The 23,664-nt window shown below is 37.7% G+C and overlaps 1 pseudogene; it reads right to left on the reverse strand.

The window, feature by feature from the left end:
• Positions 1–1,789: 1,789 nt before the first annotated feature.
• Positions 1,790–22,454, reverse strand: LOC100467433 (annotated as a pseudogene).
• Positions 22,455–23,664: the final 1,210 nt, after the last annotated feature.

Below are 23,664 nucleotides of genomic sequence, written 5' to 3' on the forward strand. Positions count from 1 at the left end.
CCAGGGGAAGAAGGAGAAACCCTTTGGAATTAGCTGCATTTTTTTGCCATCTAGAGCATAAAAATTGGCTTCACGCTTGAATTTCCACCAGCAACGCAAAAGCACTGTTCACCAGAGAAAGAGTGAACAATGAACTAGACATCCACTTGCTGATTGCTTCCTTTCTTGACGAGACTTTCAGATCTTGCCATTCTCCAGCACAGGAGTGGCTGTCTTAGATGAGAACAATGAGAAGAGGTGGTAACACTCTATCACAAAATTGCCAGGCTCATGGAAGAGGCTCTTAAAAAATATGTGGTCACTTTGCTTCCAGGGTTGTTTAAACCAAGAATCTGGCTGAAATTTATATTCCTGATCAACTCAGATTTAAGGAAAATGGAAGAAGCAGGTCTTGTGAATTTTTGTGAGAAAAACAGAATGGCTTCCAGTAAAAGAGGGTATGATTATTCCAATACATGAATATTCAAAGGGCCACAACTGGTTTAGCCACTCCCAAACCACAACAGACCTCTTCTCACCCTATTAAATATTTTTTTTTAAAAAAAAGGAAACCATGAAAGAAACCATTTCTTAAAAAAAAAAATTAAATGTGCAAAAGAGTATAATGGGAAATGTATTTCTAAACAACACTTCAATCCATGGAGAAATGTGTCTTCAATTACATCTGGAGCTAGCGTGCCAGCTTGCATATGCATACAAGTCTTGTGTTTTCTACAGAGACCCAGTTCTGAAAGACCTGAAGGACTATAGTGAAAGCATATAGTATCTTTTCATTGGACAGGGGATTTTTTTTTTCCTGGAAACATTATGACAGTCAAACAGATCTTCTGACATTGGATAAATTAGTTGTTATATTATTAACCATACGTAACAGTTCAAGATGATAAAAATAAATCTGAAATTACCAAGCAGCCCACATATGTGATCTTACTGGGCAGAGGCCATTGTGGTTTAGGCACATAACTTCTAACAAAATTTGTCCCTTTATAAATGGTCCATCAGAGTATTGTAAAAGGATTATCACAGTGAGCTTTCTAAATGGTCCTGTTGCTTAGAATGACCAGTCAACCTGGCTGTGTGTGATAGAACAGCCAATCAATCCAGGATAAACACCTCATAGGCATTAACTAGAAATTCTGTCCTGCTGAGGCTTAGTTTATAAGATGATATTTTCCATAGTCAGATTATGGACTACAACTAAATAAAAACTGTGTAGTCAATATAGTCTACTTACAAATAGGTTAATTCAGGAAGGCTGTTCATAAATTCGTTTGTCTTGAGTTCAATAGATCACAAACAATCCACTTCCCCATCTTTCTGCTTTCATAAAAGGGTTCTTGATGTTGATTGCATTGCTTCTGTCTCTTCTTGCTTATTTCAAAAACTCACATATGTATGTATGTCTGTAAATATACTGGTGTGTATGTATGTGTATATGTGTGTACTATATGGCATCTATTTGTGTGTGTGTGTGTGTGTGTCTGTATCCATGATAGTACTTCAAACATTAGCACACACACCAGAACATTTTGAAAATTCAGACTTAAAATAGCTAGCTATGCATGACAGCCAGTGTCCCCTGTGGATGTAGACAGAGTTGAATTTCCTTTATCAGGAGCATAATGTTTGTTAAATTGAGTAAATAATATAGCTTATATAATTCTTTTTTTGTTGGGGGGGGTAGGAGAATCAGGTCATTTTTATAATTAAGGTAAGAGAAAACGGCACTGGAGAAAGACAGGAGATAGCTGGATAGGGATTTTCATACTGGGCCTACTATCCACAGGCCTCAGCAGCCCTACCATGGATCCGCCTGATTCTTAAACATCAAGAAGCTGAACTTGCAAGCCATTTCCATGTTGTAGATCCAACAGAAGGTTTCATGGCTTTCCGTTTGTTGTCCGTGACAAGACTTTTTATAGTACCAACTCTCACTTAACGTCCTCAGGGAGCCCATCCATGGTGTGGATTCTATTTAGGGTCCTGTATGCACCTTCCACATTCCCTTCTTATGCTATCACAGTCCTGGCAATGAACCTCAGATGTTTTGCCACGACCTTGGAATTTAAATCTTCACTCTGCTGGACCCCATGCCCTCAGGAACCAGCTCTGGCAAAGCTTAGCTTATATAATTCTTAATCCATGCTAATATGGCAAAAATATGCAACTTGATTTGGTTCCAGTATACCTTTCCAGGCTGGTCTCTCACCCATTATGTGCTGTATTCAAACTGTTTTTGTTTTGTTTTGTTTTAATTCCCTCAAAGTACCATGTTTTCCTCTTCAGTCATTAACTGTATACTGATCATGTATTACGTGTTAGGCAGAATTCTACGTTCAAGGGGATACAGCAGTGAATCAAGCAGACAAAAACCCTTACCTTCTTGCAGTTTAGGTTCTAGTTGGGAAAGACAGAATAAACAACTACGTATAATATATAGTATGTGAAATGGTGGTAACTACAAGAGGGAAGACGGGAGAGCTGGAGGACTAGATAGGAAAGGCCATATTTGGAGCATTTGAGCAAAAGCTGAAGGGGCTGAGGAAGTGAGCCAAGTGGGCATCCGTGGAAAGAACATTCCAGGCAGAGGGAAGAGCTAGTGCAAAAACCCTGGGAAAGTGGCACTCTTGATTTATTCAACAGCAAGGAGGTCAAGATGAAGGAGGGAGAGGATGGTGGAGATGTGGTCAGGAGGCAAGAGGTTGTGTGGATCATGGAAGGCTCTAAGAAAATTTAGTTTTCACTTTGAGTGATGTGGAGAATGATGTAAGGGGGGATATGGAGAGGTGGGGGTAGGGGAAAGTGGTGGTGACACAAGGAAAGATGACATGGACAGTGTTGGTAGAAGTCATGAGAGTTGTCAGAGTCTGCACAAAATTTGAAAGTAGAGCCAAAAGGATTTGCTGATTCACTGAACTCAGGAACGGAGATAAAGAAGTCAAGAAAGAATCCAAGATGAATTTCTTTTGGCGGGGTGGGGGGGGTTGTTTGTTTGTTTTGTTTTTATGCTCAGTTAGCTACTGTATAGTACATTGTTAGTTTTCTATGTACTGTTCAATGATTCATTATTTGCATACAACACCAGTGCTCATCACAACACGTGCCCTCCTATACCCATCACCCAGTTATCCCATCTCCCCACCCCCCTCTCTGAAACCCTTAGTTTGTTTCCCGGAGTCCAAGGTGTTTGTTTACTTTTGCCTGAGTAACTAGAAAGGTAAAAACGTTGTTCACTAGGAAGGGGCAGGCTGCTGAGGAAGCAGGACTTGGCAGGGGTGGGAGAGTGCAGGTAGCAGAAGTTCAGGTTTGGACAAGCTAAGATAAGATACTTGTTAGACAACCAGATGGACACAGAGGAAAGGCAGCTGTGTCCGCATAGGAGTCCATGGTTCAGGGGAGGGCTGCATTGGAGATACAAAATTCGGAAGTTCTCAGAATAGAAGTGAGATTTAAATCTATGAAACCAAAGCACTAAAAGAGTGAGAAGACAGAGAAGCTATTTGAAGAGTGAGCATGGCTCATGGAACTGATGACTCAAACAGTATGTGCTGCGGCAACCACTGTCCTCAATTTTACATTAGTGATTTCTTCACTTTTCTATAGGGTTTTACCATCTAACCGTATTCCTAAACCATTAATTCTTCAGATTTTATTTCTTAAACTTTTTCATACAGTAAGGATTCTTCTAGATTTCCTTCTTGCCCTGTGCATTACGTTCTTAAGATTCATCATGTTGATGTATACAGCTATTGTCCATTTATTTTCACTGTTACATAGTATTTTATTGTGTGAATGGATGGTTATTTATTCAACCATTTTCCCCAGGTTTTGGCTCTTAAAAACATTTCTATTATGAACATTTTTTTATGAGTTTCCTAGTGTGCACGTGCAAGATTTTTCCTGAGACCATTCCTAGGAGTGAATTTCTTGATTCAAAGAGTATGGATGTATTCAACTTTACTGGCCATGGCTGAGCAGTTTTTTTTTTTCTCCAAGTGGTTGTACCACTTACATTCCCACCAGTAGTGAATGTGAAATTCCTATTGCTTCACATTCTTGATGGCTCTTCCTATTGCCAACAGTTAAAAAATATTTTGCTTCACATGTATGTGGAATACGATATTTTATTGAAGTTCTATTTTATATTCCTATTATTATTAATGATATCAAATATAGTTTTGTATGTTTACAGGCCATTCACATTTTCTGTGAAATGCCTGTTCACTTCTTTTGCTTATTTTTCTATAGACTTGTTGGCCATTTTCTAATGGATTTGTAGAAATTCTCAGTATTATCTACATACTACTCTTTTTTACAGTTAATGTGTTGCAAATATTTTCTGTAAGTTTGGGTCTTGTCTTTTCAATCTCTGAGATTTTTTACATGCATTTCTTCATTTTAATGCATCTGAATTTATCAAATTTTGTTTTAGTTAGTGCATTTTTTTTATTTTACTTAAAAAAAGTACCTACCAAAAAATCAAAATAACAGTTTCCTGAATTATTTATTTTTGTCATTTTCATTTCAGCCATTCATCTACCTGAAATTGATTTCTGTGTATGATGTTAGGTAGGTATCTGATTTCATTTTTCTATAGGGAAAGTGGATGTCCTAGCACTATTTACTGAATAATCCATAATTACTGCATTTATTTATAGTGCCCACAAAGTTCCACATAAGTGGATCTGTTTCTACTCTGTTCTCTTTCATTGGTCTATTTATCTATTCCTAGGTCAAAACTATAAGACATATTGTGTGTGTGTGTGTGTGTGTGTGTGTGTGTGTGTGTGTCTTAAGATTGGTCTCTCCCTACTTCACATCTTGTTCTTCTCCAAAAATGTCTTGACTATCCTTGGGCTTTGCTCTTCCACGTAATATTCAAAATTACCTTATTAAATTCCACCAAAAAAGCCACAGGGATTTTTGACATGATTGCACTGAATTTACAGTTTAAGGACAACTGATAACATTATGATACCTGCACTTCATATCCAAAACCAAGATAAAACTCAATTTTTTAAGTCATTCCTTAGCATTTTTACAAACATTTATATTTTTTCACAAATTGAAGTTATAGTTACTCTTCCCCAGTCAAAATCTGTTTAGAAACATGGTCTTCAACTGCTATTAGATATATTGCCATTTCCTGTCTCTTCTGTGACAAATTCCTGTTCACCTTCACCTTTAAGGCTCCAGCTCCCTCCTTAGTCCTCTGAGTAAAAGGGTTTGTTAGTAATGTTTCACCAATCCATTTCATTAATCCTCTGGCAAATGCTGTTTTCAGAGGATTAAAGACCAGAATGTTCTGATTAAACACTTAATTAGACATAATAAAAAATATTGCCAGTTTTAAATAATTGATTCACTCATTAGTCTAATATACTGACAGAGCTTTGAGAAAAGGAAATGGAATAAAATTTACCCTCTGAGAAAATGGGTTGAAATTAGATTTTTACGCTAAAATTTTTCAGAGTAAATTACCAGCCTGGATGGATGAGAGTGGTCTAACTAGTATTTCATTCACTGCATGGACCTCTAATGGGTAAACTTTTTGCAAATGCAAGCACTCAGGACTGGCCTTTCAGTTACTTACTATTAGAAACTTTGCAGACCGTGAGATACAATGGAAAAGAGGCCTGAACTCAGAGCCAGATGGTCTTGTTCAAATTACATCTGTCACTTCCCTATTGTGTCTTGGAAAAGGTTTCCAGTCTCTTTGAGCCTTTGCTTGACCTTATGTTAAGATGAAGACTAAGATTATGTCCTAGACAACTTTTTCTTTCATGGTGCCTACTGAAATGTTAGGCACTTACTATTATATTTACCAAATTAATAGAACAATATTAGATTAGGTGATATTTTAAGTAACTTTCAATTGTTCTTGAACAATTGTTCTCTTAAACAATGATTCTCTCTAATATTTACCTTTTTGTGATTTTGTCCCAAATTTCTAGCAAAATTACTTTAGAGGCCTGTGCAAGCCTATGATAGATAAAAAATTGCAATTTAGCACTAAAAGTGCTTATATGAAATATTTTCTTGTTTCCACTGACTTCCATCATCTGGGATATATTGTATAAGAAAATTTTAGGAGAACCCACTTACATCACAGGCTTTATTCTTTTCCATTATCCAGCATAAGAAATATAAGAAAAAGAGGAGCAACCAAATGGTAAGACAGAGAGGACTGTGTTAGATGTCTGTTAATGTGTATTATCATGGTGAACAAAATATTGTTACATAAATAGAGCAAATTGCAGAGAATAGTCCCTAATATAATCCCAATTTTATAAGAAATAGAAATAATTATAAACATACATACATATTCCATGAGTATTTCAGGGAGTATAAATTTGTATAAGCTTAGACAAAAGTATAGCTGACTACCCAACAAATTGTAACTTCTGTTTCCATGGACAGGGTGGTGGACAAGTGTTTAAGATGAGGAGAATGCAAGGGAATTATAAAAGGGAGGAGATTTTGGGGGGTGCCTTGGTGGCTCAGTCGGTTAAGCATCCAACTTTTGATTTGGTTCAGGTCATGACCTCGGGGTTGCAAGATCAAGCCCCACATCTGGCTCTGCGGTGGGCATGGAGTCTGCTTAAGTTTCTCCCTCTCCGTCTCCCTCTGCCCCTCCCTCCCCTCTCTGTCTCTAAATGAATAAATAAATAAATAAATAAGTGGGGAGATTTTGTCTCTTTCTTTGCCCACATATGTTTTGTTTGGCCTGTTTTATAAGAAATTATAAATTTGCACTGAATTCCCTTTCCAAACTAAAAAGTATGGAAAAATGGTTGATACCCAAATTTAACTTGTTCTGGAAGCCTCCTTCATGTTTCAGATTTCTGTTCAAGTGTCGTCTTCTTGAACACTATATACTATATTCCTCCTCCTTAGTACTTTCTAGACTGCTTTATTCTACTTTCTTTTTCTCCTGAGCAGTTACTGCTATCTGAGAGATGACAGTTTCACTTGTCTAGTTGCTTACTGTCTGATCTTCTCACACTAGAATATTTCAACCAGTGGCCAGCATAAATATGGTAGTCAATCAATACAGTTAATAAATACAAAGGTAAATAAAGCAAATGTGGTTCATTCACATGGAGCAATCTAGTGCCATTTGGGGCATGCATGCTGATCTATACAGCTGACGTGGGTTTTTTCCAAAGATGGAACTGAAATGGTAAGAACCTAAACTCAGCCTTTCTTCTCTCCTAGTTCCCAACATCTAGTGATATCACACAGGTTCCTCTGCAGATATTGAAGTATTACCTACCTCTTCAGAATTTTCTAGGTCCACCAGACAGGATTAGACTCAGCAAAATTATGGCTTTAGGTTTGTCTAATCACATGACATGTTTATTTGATGTCTCCCTCCAACTAATCTTGTCTTAATATATCTGATATGGGGCCAATTCAAGACCAATTCAAGAGGCAAAGTGAGCAGTATATTCTTACCCTTGGATTCTTCATGAAAATGTTATATCTCCATCATTTCTATGTCAATAGGGAAGAATGTTCCATTTGTACTAAGATGCTCTTAGTTACAAATAAGATAAAACACAATTCATTTGGATTAAATAATCAAGACTTACTGACCCTCAGAACAAATACAGCCTCAAGGAAAAGGCATATTCATGGTTAATTGATCTAGCCATATCTGCATATTGATCTAGTCATATTTCCAAAGACAGGGTTTGTTTCCATATTTCTGCGTAGCAATCCTTAATATGAGCTCCATTTTAATACCCACTCTCCTCTGGTAGCAGGATAACTGCTTAACAAAGTCAGGGATACAATTGTCCTTGTTCAAGCCCAGTAGGAGAGATTCCTTCTGCCCCTGATTTACAAAAGTGCTGAGAAATACCCTGGGTGAACTCACATGGGGGAATACGTCCTCCCCACAACCAACAGGCCAAACCAAAGGAACAGAATGTATTGAGTGGATTAAGCCAATCTGAGCCCAGCCCTAAAGCAGGGATTGAGGACAGCTGACTCTAATCCTCCATTGGTAGGATGGAGGAGAGAAGGGAATACATCAACAAAAGTTACTCTTAGGACAAATGTCCATTACAGATATCACCAGGAGGGAGATGAAAGCAAAAAGAACTGTTCATTCCATCCTTCTGCGGGCTCCAGAAAGTGAAGGGTAGAGAAACCACACCTATAGGTGTTTGATTTGGATTCCCAATGTCCTTAGTTTCTTTAAAGCATATTTATTGCTTGGAAATCACACAGAATCCAGAAGAATTAAGTCTGAGTCTAAATGCTGGGACTGGTCAGTGAATAGGGGACCTTTTCATCAGGAATTTGCCTTTTTAAAAAGACCAAAAGGACTGCCTGATAGAAACAGCAATGCCAGAAAAATTAAGATTTTTTTTTCCTCCTGATTCTTTTTTTCCTCTTCCAATCCCAGTTTAGAAACTGAGGGGACAGGGGAAGAATCCATTAGTACAGTACGAATTTAAAAAATATTTTTGTTAAGAATGCTTCCCCCTCTTTAGCATTAACAACACCTTCTACCCAAAGGGCAACAATACCTATATCACATTCTTTTAGGGATGATCTAACCTGTCACTTGAAGAAGTACTGAGAAAGCTCCAAGAATCAAAGACACTGCTCAATGCAAATTGATGGCATTAAAAAAAATGTTCTTATTGTGGTGAATTTCAAGCACAGAATAGTACAATGAACTACTGCAATAAACTCATGGTCAATCCTGATTTCAGTTACTCCCCCTTCCTATGTTATTTTGAAGCAACTTATACATCATATCATTTCATCTGCAAATATTTCAGTAAGTAACGCATGTACCTCCAAAAGATAATGAATCTTTAAGAAATCATAATACCATTATCACAGCTCTTAAAATTAGCAATATTTTCTAAATAATTGTCAATTATCTAGTCAATGTTCACATTTACAATTGTCTTGTAATTGTCATAATTTTAAAATTTGTATGTCTGCATTAAGAGGCAAATGAAGTCCACTTATTGCAATTCATTTGTAAATATTTAATATCCTTTGATCTATGGGTTCCATTTCATTTCTCTTTTGTCTTTCATGTAATATGTTTGTTAAAAAATCAAGTAATATCCCCTAAAGATTTTTCTACAATCCAGATGTAGCTGATTGCATCCCCCATGGTATAGTTTAACACTTTCCTCTCTTCCCTCCTGTAAATTGGTAGTTGGAGCTAAAAGCTTCATCAGATTCAGGTGTGGATGGCATATTGAACCATTAATCAAGGATATATATTCATATATCTTATAATGTCTTAGATGTATGTATTTGAAGGCACCTGGGAAATTCCAAGCTGCAGTAAGGTGCCATTTCACTTACTGAAAATAAATTATCCAAATGGAGAGAGTTCACATGGCAGGATGTTATTCTGAAACTCACACAAGCTAACATTTCCAAGTCAAAAGGAAAAGAAACTACATGAATGTGGGGCTGCAAGCACAGCTACTGTCTGTTCATTTGTAAGGATGTAAACACATTTCTGGGTGTTTCATTGATCAACCTACATTCCACATTCCTGAAAGTCGCACATGATCAAAAATATAGTTCTCCCTCCAAGGTGTCTGTTTTCTTTTCCCCCTATCTTCTAATACCCTCATCTTTCCCATCTTTGTCATATTTGACTAGCTCCCTGGCAGCAAAGTCAACTACAAATGACTTTGGAAAGAAATATCCCTGGAACAAAATTTGATGTAAATCAATATACATTACAAAATGCAGATGTTAAATAGATATTCTCTGATTCTCTGACTCTGATAAATAGGAGTTCTATACACCCATCTGGGCTGAATCCACAGAAGTTATACTTTCAACCAACACCATGCTGTCAAATCTCAGGCAATGGATGCTGAAATGCAGTGTAGAACACAGACTATGAAGGCTTGCTTAGAAACTATTTAGTCTGTTCCTCTTGTTTCTCAAAACCTCAGAGAAGCTAGACTTCCAGTTAAAAGACATAGGAGTCTAGAACCCGGTACTCCTGAGTTCCAGTCAGTGGCTTTCTGCACCCTCTCTCTCCTAAAAGGCTAAAGACAGCTCAACTCGCAAGTCCAAAGTCTATATGAACTTAAGCCTTCCCATCATTGTCCATCAGCTGAAGCCTAAGGAAAGATCTCTCTGGAGTGAAGGAAAGAATGATCTTCTATCCACCCACTCTCTTTATTAACTGGGATTATACTATTTCACCGCTCACCTTTCCTACCTTGGGAAAGACAAAGGCAAATTCTTTCTTTTCTCCTGAGGCTTCAGTATCATCAACAATATCAATCTCTCCCCCGTTGCCCCTTATACAGGTCAGGTTGCAAGTCTAAGCAGCTCTTCTGTGTGTCATTCATCTCTCACTCTTCTTCTCTTATGCCCCTGCTCAGATTCGGGTTATTCTATCCATGAGCTATGGCAACCTCTTCTCCCTGCTCACAGTTTGTTCCCACTAAAACAATCTTGTACATGGTGTCGTATGGATGGGATGCTCTAGTTATTCAAAATCAGGACAGTTGTCATCCATATAGCCCAATTCAAACTCTTGACCGTGATTTTCAGTGCTGTTTCACCTGTCAGTTTTCCCACGCTTATCTCACCACTTTTTGTGCTGCCGGCTTAACCTTCTGATTTCATATTTACATCCCCTCATAGCATTTTTTCCAATCCTCTCAACAGACTTTGCCAAACCCAGAGATCTCATGCATAGAACATTTTTAAAAAACAGGCCAAGTGCTCTTTCTTCTGAAAGATCGCCACTTCATACAAATTCCAACTTCCTTGACTTCCCACTCACGAAATTTTCCACCATAAGTACATATGGTATCATCTCCAAATACAAACTCCTCTGGCTAAATTAACACCATTTATAGGAACATTTTGACTGTGAACAAATTCTCCAACTCCTCTGTACAACTGCAAACTACCAATAAATATTTTTTGAATATTTACTAAATATTACATAATACTACATACAAGGCACTAATCTAAATAATATGGTATTTACACCAATGTACAAAGACCCTTATATTCTAGCTGAACCAACAAAATATGCATATTTGAAAAGAATGCTAATAACCAAAACAGATAATTTTAAATGAAAAATTAATAACAGCCTGATAATGGCTGCTATGGGGTATTCATAAGGGAGGTCCTGGAAGAAGAAAGAATTTAGACCAGCTTTGAGTTCTAGGTAGAAATTTTAGTGGGCAGGGAGAGGATCAGAATTAGCTAGGGCATGGTGAACAGAGTACGGGTGGTTAGCAGATATGTACCACTTTTAATCTTTAGCGTACTTCTAAAAAGAAACACAACTGCTGGCTATAAACAGGACGATGATGACGTTAACAATAATACTAATGATGGAGATGTGAAGAAGGTAAGGATACTGACAGTGCTAACAAATGACAATGATGATTCTAGTGAAATATGCCTTACAAGAGAAGTCACTCTCTTTTTGCCAGTCTGGACTTGATTTGTATCAGTTGGTGTGAAATAGTCTCTCATTTCAATCTGCCATTCCAATCTAATTTTGATAGCAGTGCTACCATTGACTATGTTTTCTTGCTTTATATCAATGGCTTAATGAATTTGCTGTTTTCAGTGGAACCGGAGCAAATTTTGTGGGCTGACGCTAATTTATCTGGCTAGGGCTTTGTTAATATACTTGGGTTTGGTGAAGCATGGTCCACGGAGTGCTCAGGAAAAGCACAAGTAATTGACTGCTTTCCCCAGAGTTTACTTTCCTTTAGTAGATGTTGCTTGTTTCATCCCACAAGCTTGGCTTCCGAACTGAGGATATTACAAGATAATAACCTTACCTCCAACTGAAGAAACAGTGTCGCTGTATATAACCAAAATTAAGATTCTCTTGGTAATGGATTTATAACATCTAAACTCACGAGAAAACACACACGCACACAGAGACACACACACACTCCACTTTATGTGAAAGATCTTGCCATTTTACTCTTAAGCTTGGGAAAATTGAAGGCGCAAAGGCAAGCATGTTCTCAGTTCCACTCTGTAGAGGCTAGAGCTAAAATGACGCCTGGAAAGCAAATGCGGTGACCTTTAAAGGAATCAAGAAGAAGCTATTTCCAGCACATTACTAAATGCTATATTTTAAAGGTTCTAACCTTATTTGCTACAAGTGTATAATATCAAGAAACCCTTGTGAGGGAAGGGTCTGCATTCATCACATGGCATAAGTCACTTACAGAAGAGATGAGAAAGTTATTACTTTCTAACTTGCAGACACCAAAGTTCAACCCAGCTCCTTTTGTGGTTGGCTGCATTAAATAAGGTTCAAGGATCACTTGGAGAATTACAGCCTTCTTGACCTAACAAAAATAAAAAGTTTTCTGCAAATAACAATGGCTATATCATCATGCAGAGCAATTTATGACACATACACACACGCACTCCACCTTTCACAGTTTATGCCAGCTGGCAAACTGACCCTCCATGTGTCTATGGTATTACATTTACTATTACAGTTGATTAACAGGTATGGATCTATAAGACCCACTATGAAAATAATGAATGAGTAAACAGAAGAAAATTACTCATTGAAAAAAATCTTAACATATAGTCTTTGAAAATGAAGTTGGACTCCACTAGGAAGGTCTGGAGAACTGCTTGCAAAAAAGTAAAATATAAGGTCATAACACCAATTATCTTAATATTTAATAGACAGACAGGTGTTGATAATACAATATCTCCTTACATTTGTATACATTTGTATACAAAACACTGGTATTTGGCATACTTTTATATTCATAACCTCATTATATTTTATAGATTGAAAGCAAAGATTTCCAGCAGGTCAGCTTCAGTGAATCTTTTTCCCACCCTGATTGCATAACCCACATCTGTGAAGGAGTGAGTTGCCAATTATCTCATGGATATAGGATTTATAAATTGGCCAAGCCAATAAAACATCGTGAGGGGGCCTATATGGTCAGAATTGCCTCCAGTTCACCTTTACGCTAAGTGGAGCCGTCAGAACATTAGTAAATAACCCTGATCACCTAACAAATTGCTGTCCTCTGTGTTATCATCTGACTGATTTTTTATTTTTAATGGTGGACTGGAGAATCCATTTCAACCTAGTTAGCATAAAAATCATTATTACTGTTTATTGGTTTTCTGTACTTAGAATTCAAAGAGTGAGCCCAGAAACACAAAACAACAACATGAGGCCTATGACATGGATTTTTAGGTGAGGGGGAGTTCTTTTAGGATTCTATCCTGGTCAGAAAACAGTTATGTAAGTTTGGAATCTCTTATTTAACTGAATCCCCAGGCAAAAGAAACTAATGAGGGCATTATTTCACAAGCAGCAACAGGCAAAGTCAAAGAAGAAAAGAGAACCAAATAGTTAAAGGTAGTATGCAAACTACACTCAGAAATCAGTTCAACTTCACAATTAAGGGTGGGAAAAGCTGGGAATCTCAGCAATGAGTTGTTAAATTAAGAAGCCACTTAGATCTAAAGATCTTGCCAATGGTTCCTTTGTGACTTGGGTCATCACAGTTCTAAAATGCCCTTAGCTGAGTTACAGAAAATCTAAGGTCTATGGCAGCTGCTGACTTTTAATGGCACAAGGAGTATTCTAAAGTGTTTTGGGCTACTATTGTTGAGACTCTCTAAAAAGAAACAAAATACACATTGATTTTCAGTACAGAGATCCCAGTACTACCGTAAGTCAAAAAGTGTTTCTACAAGATAACTAACTCCTTATAGCCCGAAATTTGCTAAAATAAACTCAAGGAAGGTTAGGCCTGTGAGGTCCCTCACCCGAGCCCATCCTGAATCACCTTGGATTGCTCAGTCTGGGCATTTTTTTGCTGCCACACCCTTTTTTTTCCCATCGCCTTTAGGGGAAACTTCGAGCATAGATGGTTTTATTCAATTCAAACTCAGTAAAGATAATCAACAGTGATAGTACTGGACACAATGTATTGGAGACAAGTATCAGGACTCCCCTCATACTCCCTGTTGGCAAAATTAGTCATGGGTTGCCAAGGGAGACTGGAATGGTCTTTTTTCAGTTGAACTTCAGTGGAAAGACATGTTCATTTTTCCACTTATAAACATGTTGGATATTGGCATGTAGCCAATATGCCATTTCTAGGTTCCAGATGGATATCATGCCTTCTTGGTCTCCATCATTTTGTTCTATTATCCTCTATAACAATAATGGCTAATTTTCACTGAGTGCCTCTAGTATGCCAGGCTCTGTTCTAAATACTTGCTATGAGAATACTCATTTTATCTTCTGAATAATCCTGGCAGTGAGTGCTACGTTTTCCTATTAAGGAAACCAAAGAACAGAGAGGCTAAAGGCCTTGCCAAGGTCACACAGCCAGGGAGTGGTAGAGCTGGAATCTGAACCCCATTTATTGATTCTGGGTATTTTCTACCTCACAAAGGATTATGAGGATTCAAACATTCCTAACACATAGTAACAAATAAATGTTGACTATTGTTTTTTATTATTTAGACTCATATCCTATTGTTATCCCATTTTTTAAACTAGGTTTTTATATCCATCTTAAAGCTTCTGACTTACATGTGCACTATACTCTTTCCTAGGCTTATCTTCTCAAAGTATAGTGGAATTTGATAGGATGCAAATATACAATATTTGGTCTTACTAGTTAACAAGGAACCCATCATGATGGTTAGTTTTATGTGTCAACTTGGCTAGGCTACAGTGCCAAGATATTTAGTGAAATATTATTCTGGATGTTGCTATGAGTATGTTTTTTGGATGAGCTTAACATTTAAGTGAACTTTGAGTAAAGCAGATTACCCTCCACAATACAGGTGGGTCTTATTCAATCAGTCAAAGGCCTTAATGGAACAAAGATTGACTTCCCGGAAAAAGAAATAATTCTGCTGCTAGAGGTCTTTGGACTTTACTACAACATTAGCTCCTCCCAGCCTGACAGCCTACCCTGAAGATTTTGGACTTGTTAGTCTCCATAATCACATGAACCAATTCTTTGAAGTCTCTCTCTCTCTCTTTCTCCCTGTCTGCATGTAGGCACACACACATCTTATTGGTTCTGCTTCTCTGGAGAACCCTGACTACTACACCTACGACCTGAAATGTTAAAAACTAGCCTGACTCATAGGCATTTTTTATCAGCCTACACAATTTCGTCATTTCTCCCCATCCTTCCTGGAACCATGAGAGTTATAAAATCCCCAAAATTCTCCTAGAGGGGTGGGCCTTCAAAGTCGCATTTGTTTGTTCTTACTCCTTTTTGGGTTCCATTGCCTGCAAAGAAGGCCAGGCTGCACAATAAACAAACAAAAATGCCAGCAGAGTGAGCAGATTGCTTGAGGTTGTGGCTTGTTCCTGGACACCCTGGTCATCTTGAGAACAAGCCCACGCAGCTGGTGAGGAGGGCATCTTGGCCAGGTCTCCTCTGCTGTGTCTGCCTTTCCCACAGCTGACCACAGCTCTTGCCTCGGCTGAAAACTAAGATGTGATTGATTAAATATCATGCCAGAGATTTTATGCTTAATTATTTAAATTCCCTACGGCTAATCTTTAAGAAAACAGTGGGAAAATAATATCAATAGATTGCAGAAGATAAATCTCACACCATCAAAAGCAAGTGTAGCATTTCACCCAGTACAGTTTGTTAATCCCTCAGTAAGGCCTCCTTTTCATATGTTAAAGACTTCTTATAGGATGGAATGATGTGTTATGTTATAAACAGCTACTGGGTGGTTTAATACAGTCAAGGGTGAGTGGATTCCACCCCCCCTTCTTTTTTCTCACTATTGTCACTTTAAAAATAAAAAAAGCTACCCCCTCCAGAAAGCACAAGATATAAAACCAATATGTTTGCCTTTTAATTAAATACCTCTCAGCTTGAGTGAAACACCCCAACATCAATGAGAAGATTTTTCTAAGAACTGTGAAATGCAGGACTGTGGCTGCCAGTGTTTCTGTGCAGGAATCCTGCTAATGAGTTTTAACGTCCTTGACAGCTCAGATTGCTCTAGGCTGAAGCTTGGTCTACACGTTGTCACCTTGGGTGTGTCTTTATTCCCCAAATCTTAATCTATTAAGTCATATTTGAGGTTTAACAATCAAAATGTTCACATGGATTCAAATGGTCCTTTTTTTTTTTAAGTTCCGGCCAATGGAACTGTGAAAATGACATCACAAAATTGAGCAGAAAGTTACAGAGATTTCCAATACATCCTCTGCCCCTACATATGTACACCCTCCCCCATATAGCAATATCACCGACCAGAGCAGCACATTCATTACAATGGATGAACCTACATTGACACATCATCAACCAAAGCCCATAGTTTACATTAGGGTTCACTCTTGACTTTGGACATTCTATGGATATGGGCAAGCATATAATGACATATATCCACCATTCAGTACCATACAGAGTAGTTTCACTGCCCTAAAAATCCTGTGCTCTGCATATTTATCCCCCTCACCTTCTAACCTCTGGCAACCACTCATCCTTCTACTATCTCTGTAGTTTTGCCTTTTCCAGAATGTCAGATAGTTGGAAGTGATGTGGGAAACAAAGGCAGAAGAGAAATTATTAAATTTCCTTATGACCTACAGCCCATTGATAAGTCCTTGAAACAGGCACAGTGACATTCCTCTAGGGGCTCAACTGCCTCGAAGTTAATACTTTGCTTAGGGGAAAAGGCAATCTTAGCCCAAACCCTGGGATCCTATAAGTCTACTTTAACATATAAAAATTCCTTTAGAAACTTCCTTTATCTCTAAGCCCCACCCCCAAATACGTGTTGGCAATCATTCCCTAAGCATATGGCCCACTGATATACACCTGAAGGGTCTCATGACCCTTTTATTAGATGGTAATAAATGACCTTTTCCCAGCAATAGCTAGTCCCCTCAAGGTCCTGGAAACCTTGCTTCCAAAATTCCTTAGAGATTTACACTATCCCTAACCCCCTTCCAACTTGAAAGTATATAATGAGTCACTCCTCGTGACCCCATTGCAGCTTTTTCTGCCCACGGGTCCTTTCCCTGTGCTTTAATAAAACCACCTTTTTGCACCAAAGATGTCTCAAGCATTCTTTCTTGGCTGTCAGCCATAAGGTTCTTTCCTACGTAAGATGTTTACAGATGGTAGCCTTTTCAGATTGGCTTCTTTCACTTGGTAATAAGCATTTAAGTTTCCTCCAAGTCTTTTCATAGCTTGATAGCTCATTTCTTTTTAGCCCTGAGTAATATTCCAATGTCTGTATATAACACAGTTTATCTATTCACCTACTAAAGCACCTCTTGGTTGCCAAAACTTGCAAACTTCTCTTTTGAAATAACTCTGAAAATAAAGGGATTAGTAACTCACTTGGGTGGGGGGAGGGAAGGAAACTATTAACATACTTTTTTTTAATGCATTTGTGAAACGAAGGCTACAAATTTGCTGGGTGTGGTGGTAAATTGGGTGGGAGTGGCCTTGAATGAGGAACACCAACCAGTCACAAAAATCTTATAGTCTTTGATATGATATAATACGGATTAATCACTCAGTGTTAAAAATAAATAAATAAAATATAAATAGGGGCACCTGGGTGGCTCAGTCAGTTAAGCATCTGCCTTCTGCTCGGGTCATGATCCCAGGGTCCTGGGATAGGGCCCTGCATCAGGCTCCCTGCTCAGCGGGGAGTCTGCTTTTCTCCCTCCCTCTGCCCCTCCCCACCCCCACCTCACTCTCTCTCAAATAAATATATAAATCTCTTTAAAAAATAAAACATAGTATAAATAAATAAATTAATTAAGAATTTTGAGCATATGTATAAATACCGCTGAAATCTATGGCATTATTTGGCAATTTCAAACTTCACCTAGGCAATTTAATTTTTTTGCAATTTCCTTTATTCAAGACCTCAAATTTTTCTGTTGATTGCCCCATTACATTAAGAGAGAGTAACACTGACTTTCATCTTCAGAAGAAAAACGAAGCATAGTAACTTAAAAAAAAAAAAAGATTCCTGGCATGGTGTATTCTCAGGTTTAAATTCTACCTACATTATAACTTTCCCAATGACGCAGAGAGACACTGTTAAGAAAATTAACTAGCTGCCTAACTAGTTGTTTGTATCACGTAATTCAAATTATTTTTTTATCAAACCAACCCATTGTTTCTGACTGTTTATGCATCTCCTTGATAATGTAAGATGAGGGCATCCAAAGTTTCCTGGTTTAGTTCCTGGATCATGGTCCTCAGTGAATATTTGCTGAATGAATGCCCATTTATTTATTTTATTTTTTCTTCCAAATTTTTATTAAAATTCCAGTTAGTTAACATACAGTGTAATACTAGTTTCAGGTGTAGGATTTAGTGATTCATCACTTACATACAACACCCAGTCCTTATCACAGCAAATGCCCTCCTTAATCCCCCTCACCCATTTAACCCATCCCCCCTACCTCCCTTGCAGCAACCCTCAGTTTGTTCTCTATAGTTAAGGGTCTATTTTGCCTCTGTTTTTTCCCCTATGTTCATCTGCTTTGTTTCTTAAATTCCACACATGAGTGAAATCATATGGTATTTGTCTTTCTCTGACAGATTTATTTTGCTTAGCATAATACTCTCTAGCTCCATCCACATCATTGCAAATGCAAGATTTCATTCTTTTTAAAGGCTGAGTAATATTCCAGTCAGTGTGTGTGTGTGTGTGTGTGTGTGTGTGTGTGTGTGTGTGTTTGTACACCCCACATCTTTTTTATCCATTCATCAGTTGATGGACATTTGGGCTCTTTCCATAATTTGGCTATTGTTGATAATACTGCTATAAACATAGGAGTGCATGTATCACTTCGAATCAGTATTTTTGTATCCTTTGGGTAAATAGCTAGTAGTTCAATTGCTGGGTCATAGGGTAGCTCTGTTTTTAGCTTTTTGAGGAATCTCCAGAGTGGCTGCACCAGTTTGCATTCCCACCAACAGAGTAAGAGGATTCCCCTTTATCCATATCCTCGCCAACAGCTGTTGTTTCCTGTGTTGTTCATTTTAGCTATTCTGACAGGCGTGAGGTGATATCTTATTGTAGTTTTGATTTTCATTTCCCCGATGATGAGTGATGCTGAGTATCTTTTCATGTGTCCATTAGCCATCTGTACATCTTTTTTGGAAAAATGTCTATTCATGTCTTCTCCTCATTTTTTTAACTGGATTATTTGTTTTTGGGGTGTCGAGTTTTTAAGTTCTTTATATATTTTGGATACTAACCCTTATCCAATATGTCATTTACAAATATCTCCTCCCATTCCAAAGGTTGCCTTTTAGTTTTAGTTTGTTGATTGTCTCTTTCACTGTGCAGAAGCTTTTTATCTTCATGAAGTCTCAATAGTTTATTTTTGCCTTTGTTTTCCTTGCCTCAGGAGACATATCTAGTAAGAAGTTGCTTGGGCTTCTTGTCAAAGAGGTTATTGCCTGTGTTCTCCTTGAGGATTCTGATGGTTTCCTGCCTCACATTTAAGTCTTTCATCCACTTTGAATTTATTTTTCTGTATGGTATAAGAAAGTGGTCCAGTCTGATTCTTCTGCATGTTGCTGTCCAGTTTTCCCAGCACCATTTGTTGAAGAGACTGTCTTTTATCCATTGGATAGTCTTTCCTGCTTTGTCAAGTGGATCCACAACTGTGGGTCCACTCCTGGGTTTTCTATTTTCTTCCATTGATCTGGTGTCTGTTTTTGCACCAGTACCATACTGTTTTGATCACTACAGGTTTGTAATATAACTTGAAGTCTGGAATTGTGTTGTCTCCAGCTTTGCTTTCCTATTTCAAGATAGCTTTGGCTATTCGGGATCTTTTGTGGTTCCATACATATTTTAGGATTGTTTGTTCTAGCTCTGTGAAAAATGCCGGTTGTATTTTGATAGGAATTACACTAAATATGTAGATTGCTTTGGGTAGTATAGACATTTTAACAATATTTGTTCTTCCAATCAGTGAGCATAGAATGTTTTTCCATTCCTTTGTGTCCTCTTCAATTTCTTTCAGAAGTGTTCTACAGTTTTCAGAGTACAGATCTTTTACCTCTTTGGTTAGGTTTATTCCTAGGTAACTTATGGTTTTGGTACAATTGTAAATGGGATCGATTCCTTGAATTCCCTTTCTGCTGCTTCATTATTTGTGTATAGAAATGCAACAGATTGCTGTACATTGATTTTGTATCCTACAACTTTACTGAATTTGTGTGTCAGTTTTAGCAATTTTTTGGTGGAGTCTTTTGGGTTTTCTACATAGAGTATCATGTCATCTGCAAATAATGAAAGTTTGACTTCTTCCTTACCAATTTGGTTGGCTTTTATTTCTTTTTATTGTCTGATTGCTAAGGCTAGGACTTCTAGTACTATGTTGAATAAAAGCGGTAAGAGGGAACATCCTATCTTGCTGTCTTTACTCTTAATCACTACACTACAACAAAAGGATTATAAAGAAATTATGAAAGCAAATAAAGAATGTAAAGAGTTACTTACAAAGGCTTTGTTTCCTACATGGATTTAACTTGTAAATATAGGAAAAGTAAATACCCACATAATCTAAAGTAGATTTGGTAATAGTAATCAGTATTTAAAAACAACAACAAAAACCAAAGCCTCCATTTCTTTTTATCTTCTTTTGTGCTAATATTATTACATTGACTTAGAAGGAACACACTGGGAACAGATTGAAGAATAACGCTGGGCCAGTGTGAGGTACACCTGGGGTTGGATCACTCCAAGTAAGCTGAATGGAGGCCCAAGTCCCACTTTGAAATATAAGTGGGGAAAATCCACTGATGACTTGAACCCTCATAGCTGATCTTTTCTCTAAGTGTTGCTTTTACACACTCTAGAGGGTAGCACCTGAGAGATGCTACAGCATCATGGTTAAGATGTTGAACTCCGGAGCCCCAAGTAGCTGTGAATTCAGAAAGAATGGAGTGTGAATCCTGGCTCTCCTAGAAGAGTACTCTTGCCAAGTTCCTCAGTTATACCAACTTCTGGCTTTTGATCTAAGCAATGGGGAGAAAAATAGCGCTTACCTAATGGATTGTTTTTAGGGTTAAATGAGATGACACTTTTAAAGATAACACTTAACCTTGTCACACAGTAACACTCAAAAAACTTTCTAGTAGTATTCTCTAACGCTACTCCATGCTAGTCAATAGTGTCACTCAACTAGATGTTCGCCTAAAAGGTGGGTTTCTAAGACTTTTGCTTTTCTTTATCTACCTTTCTGCTCAGTACTTGCTATGCCCAATAAATACATATTGACAGATTGATTGACAAGGAGAGCAGAAGTTCTCTACATATAAAATTCTGAAACCAAAAAAGACAGCGAGTGTATTGCCACTTGGTCTTTTGATCATTCTATTCATATTTGTATGATCAGATTCCTTTTCTTTTATAAATCAGAGGAATAATTTCAGGAAGCCTCAGACATCCTCATATAAGGTTAAATATTTAAAACAGAGCTGTACATGACCCTTGAAAATATCCAGACAAACACATGTTGAAAACCTTTTACAAAGCCCTCTGTAGCACAATGAGCCAAGGGTGGCCAAAGCATCCCTGCAGCTGTGCACTCAGGGTACACACGCCCATTTGTCAGGGGCTGTCCATCTTGAGCATAGTTTACAGGCTTCTTCTCAAGAATGAGATCACTCCACACAGCCCAGATGGGCAGACAGGCTGTAGAATGAGATGTCTGGGTGCAGATGTGGGAGGAATTGGGACTAACAACCATAATGGAAACAGGAAATGAAAGTTAGGTCAGCCCAACTGCACAGTTGTTGAAAAAGCAAAACTTAGCCATGTGGAATAATTTTCATGCTCCATAATGTTTACCGCCAATCAGCCAATTTTACCAATAGGTTAGCCCATCACTATGGAAAAAAACCAACAAAAAGCCTCTCAAGGGTGTGCATTACATCCTTTCCCCACCAGTCTTCCTAATTCCTTCCTGCACTTCAACATATCGCTAGATCCATAGGGTGATCCTATTCAAATACTTTAATAGGAAAGCCATATTTTTCCATACTGTTTAGAGCCATTACAATGAACTTTGCAAGGCCTTTGAAAACTGGAGGGCCTTATTGTTATATAAAACAAGAAAAAAATAATAGGAATTTAGTGACTAAAAGAGCATGCCCCTTCCCTTATAGTATACACAGATATGGATGTTTATCATAGATTCATAAGCCCACCCATACACATACATGAACACAAACACGAACATTTAGTGCTTCTGACCTTTAATGAGAAGTTATTTTGGAAAAAGTGTTGCTGGGTCTCTGGGCTAGGAGAGCAGTAGAATCATTAATCTCTCAAGATGGTTAGCTTATGCTTGCTGCTGTGATGTTACTTACCTCATCCTCCAAAAGCATATCCAAGGCTGTCTGCTGACCTGAAAACTTTGTTTGAACACTCTCTGCCATTCTGCCCTTGACCTCAAATGGACATTGATGTCTTTTTGGCTGATGATAAAAGTCATGCACAGCTAACACATGTAGTCTGACAAAATTAGCAGCCCCAAGCTCTGCTAATTTGTCAAAAATTATGTATAACACTCTACTGTTTCTTAAAGTCCATGATTTTACTCTTTAATATAGATGAGCATTTTTAAAAGTTGGGAAGTATCCTACACAAAAGCTTTTCTAATTCTGCAAACTCTCTGTGATTATTCTATTTTCTAAAAGCCTTACAGTCTATGTACCATATCACCTAATTGTAAAACATCTTATACAATTCTCTTGTTGTCTCACTATATTAGGCCTGCTTTCCCAAATGAAGTGGGCCCAGAAAGAGGCAAAACTTAGGGAAAATGCTTAGGAAAAAAGTTATTTTCTTTATTTGCTATTTTAAAGCAAGAGCAGGGAAAAGCACAGGGCATGCTGAGTTGATTAGCAGGCAATCCATTAATATATATTAGAATTAAGTAGAATTACCCAGGTTTTATTTTATCTACCAAAAAAAAAAGATTTAGATTAGAAAGGAGAGTATCAACAAACTTAGGTGAGAGAACCTAGAGCCTAATTCAAGAGTCAAATATAAAACTAGCAAGCTAAAGAGAATGAATTTAAATTCCGTATCTCAGAAGAAATGCATTCAAGATAAAATTACTAAACTCTTTAGAAAACCACAATGCAGAAAGGAAATCTTAGGAAAGAAGAAGACTAAAGAGTTTATGTGGCTACAAACTCAGTATAGTCCATTCACTCAATAATTTATTCACTGACAAATATATTCAGGAACATACTAGTCTCAGGGACTACCCAGTATGTGTCTGGAATTATTTTAGGCACCTTTAATTCAAAAAAACAAGACAGATGAAGTTTCTGCTCTGATGGAGCTGATGTTCTAGTGGTAGATACAGAAATTACACAAATGAATACACAAACATGTAATGGCAACTGGAGATAAGTGCCAGTAGGAAAAATAAAGCAGAATAAGGAAATAGAATGTGACTATGGGGAGATATAAGGGTTCTATTTTAGATTGAGTAGTCAAGTATGGACTTTCCGAGTAATTGACATATTCACAAATGTTAAGCAGAAATGAATTAAGGGTACAGACAATACAATGATTTACAGAGAAGAACATTCCAGGTATAGGACACAGCACCTGCCAGAGTCTTGAGTAAGGAAG

This window comes from Ailuropoda melanoleuca, chromosome 4 (assembly GCF_002007445.2).
Source record: "Ailuropoda melanoleuca isolate Jingjing chromosome 4, ASM200744v2, whole genome shotgun sequence".
In the NCBI taxonomy this organism is placed as follows: domain Eukaryota; kingdom Metazoa; phylum Chordata; class Mammalia; order Carnivora; family Ursidae; genus Ailuropoda; species Ailuropoda melanoleuca.